The following is a 2,660-nucleotide window of genomic DNA, read 5'->3' as shown; positions in this document are numbered from 1 at the left end:
TAAAAAATTCTGTGCATTTTGAGGAATATAACACACAGTCAAGGCTGGAAGGGCTAACTCTTTCACCATACAGATGAGGAAATTGAGGCTCTGAGAGGAAAAGGGGCATGCCTAGAACACAGTCAAAACTGGGACTGACTGTGAATCGGCTTACTCTCAGCTAGAGGTTTTTTCTGGAACAGAGTTTGGAAATGGACCATTTCATTCTTTCAGCTCAGTTCCCAGATTGGCTCAGAGGTTCTCACCCCGGGGCACCAATGGTGGGCACTTCTCCCCGAGACACAGTGCAGGCCGGGAATGTCCATGTGTTCGCCCAGGGTGGGGTGGGGTGCTGCAGCCTGGGGGCTGGTGGTCACATGCAGGGGACCAAAGGCAGCTGGCTGTCTGGGCAGACCCTCAGTCTTGGGGTCTGGCGTGGAGGACTATCTCAAGCTGCCCCTGCGGCTCTCTTAGAGTCCAGGCAGGGCTGACCTTGTGGGGTACCCACCCAGCAGATGAGGACAGGCCCTGGCGACACTACCATGGATGGCCATCTCTGTCCTCACACCTCCCTGTGTGCCCTCAGCCACTGCCCAGGCCAGGCCTTGTCCTGATTCTTAGGGGCAGCCTCCATGGGTCTCCCAGTTCTCAAATCAATCTTTACTCAGCAGCTCACAGATTTGACTGTGACCTCCACTGCCTGAAACCCTTCTAATGTGGCCCCCAGCTTCAGAATCGAGTCCTCGCCCCAGCTTCAAGCACCTTTGTGATCTGGGTCCCTCCACCCCACCTCCCCTCATTTCCCTGTATCTGTCCCACTTTTCATTTCTGTTTTACACTGCTCCCCCTTCTATCTGCTTGACAAGACTCCTTTGTTACAATCCAAAACCCAGCTCACCTGTCCCCAGTTCTGAAATCTTCCCAGACCCTTGCCTCTGGCACCCAGCAGCCCCCATCATACCACTCTCAGAGCATCACCATCCTGTATATTTATACCTCTGTGTTCTGCCTAGTCTAAGAGCAGCTCTGGTTGAGTGTCCAGCCCAGGGCACAGTACAGAGCAGACTTTGGTGATGTCCAATGAGTAGATAGGTCGGTGATTGAATAAGAGGACTTCTATAGGTGGGTTCTTGGCTGATTCCACAAGTATGCATGTCCATAGAGCAGCTGTTCTGGGGGCTGCACACGTCCCTGCCTTCCCAGGCCTTTGTCTGCTGTGCTCCTCAGGGCCGACACCCTGGAGATGGGGGTGGACAGGACAGAGGAGGAAAAGGCAGAGGGGGAGGCTGGAGCCCCTTGCATCTGGGGCCCGGTTCCAATCAATGCTGCTTCTCTGGAGTCCAGTGGGAGGCCCCAGGATCTGATGAGCTTATCAGGCTCCTAATCTGTTCCCCTCCCCTGGGGGTGGGGCAGGTGGTAATGGTGGTTAGGGGCTTTGTCCGAGGCCTTTCATCATTCTCTGTGTCCTATTTTCCCCACGGTAGAGAGAAGCAAAAATATGATCCAAGAAGTGGGGCAACACCTGTTTCACGAGGCGAGTGAGACCCTTGGGATGGAGTTCCTGCCTTCACCTGAGTTGGAGGCTCTTCTGGGCCCAGGTGACCTCACACTTTGGCTGGAAAGGCCTTTACCCACCTCCTGCCCTTTCCCTCTCCTTGAAATGCGGCCATTATTGATGCCGCCTTTGGCTTGTCCCTAACAAGCTCAGATGCCTCTCTTCCTATTTGGCATGGGTGCTTCAGAGGTGGGGAGAGTGGATCTTACAAGGGGAGGTGGGGGTTCCCTGAAAAGTCATTTCGGCGGGGCGGGGCATAAATGAAGAATAGTAGAGACTGGGCTGCTGGCCTTCAGGGAGGCTAGGCCCCGCAGTCATTAGAGCCATCCGCCCAGCCCACAAAGGGGGTATCAGACTCACTAACTCATTAATCACGGCCCATCCATCTTCTTTCTCTGCCTTGACACATCCATCGCCCCTGACAGCTGACATGACTGTCCTGGAGGCATCACCCTCAGTGTGGGGATGGGGAGTGGGATTGTTGGGTGGGAGAATAAAATGTCTGCTTGGAAATTTGTTTTAACTGCTAGAAAACCACAGAATGCTGTGGGGTCACCAAGAAGCCTGTTGGTGCACTTGTGCGGCAGACCCAGGTTTGATGTGGGCTGTATCGCTCTCTTGCCATGGGGCTAGGGCCAAGTCAGTTCCCTTCTCAAGGAACTTCAGCATCCTCCTCTATAAACTATGGAGTCCAACCCCTCCTTGGATGGGGTGTGTGTAAAGTTAAAGTAAGACAATGGATGGGGATACTGGTGCTGCCCACTTTTTAGATGCCAGGATTGCTAACCTGGAAATGACAACCCTGTTTTGCTGTTCATATGCGCACTTTGAAAACCCTGACCTGACAGCTTCACATCCTGGGCATCAAGCCCGTATGCATAACTTATGAAGAGCCTTAGGAAATCTCATCTAGGCATTGCCAACTTTCTGGAGGACGATGGAAGAGATCAGTAAATGATGGGCTGTTTCACGTTGCCCAGCTGTCTGTGGTTCAGTCACCAAGATGGGGCTCTGTTGACCCTTGTGTAGATGTGGCTTTCGGCTGTCGAGCTGTTCTGAGTTGACTTGTGCTGGGCCTCTTCTCCCCAACCCACACCAGCCCTTAGCACTGCTCACCAGAGACCCT

The sequence above is a fragment of the Bos indicus x Bos taurus genome, chromosome 21 (assembly GCF_003369695.1).
Source record: "Bos indicus x Bos taurus breed Angus x Brahman F1 hybrid chromosome 21, Bos_hybrid_MaternalHap_v2.0, whole genome shotgun sequence".
Classification (NCBI taxonomy): Eukaryota; Metazoa; Chordata; class Mammalia; order Artiodactyla; family Bovidae; genus Bos; species Bos indicus x Bos taurus.
The sequence above is the reverse complement of the archived record's forward strand: the minus strand, read 5'-3'. Positions refer to the sequence as shown.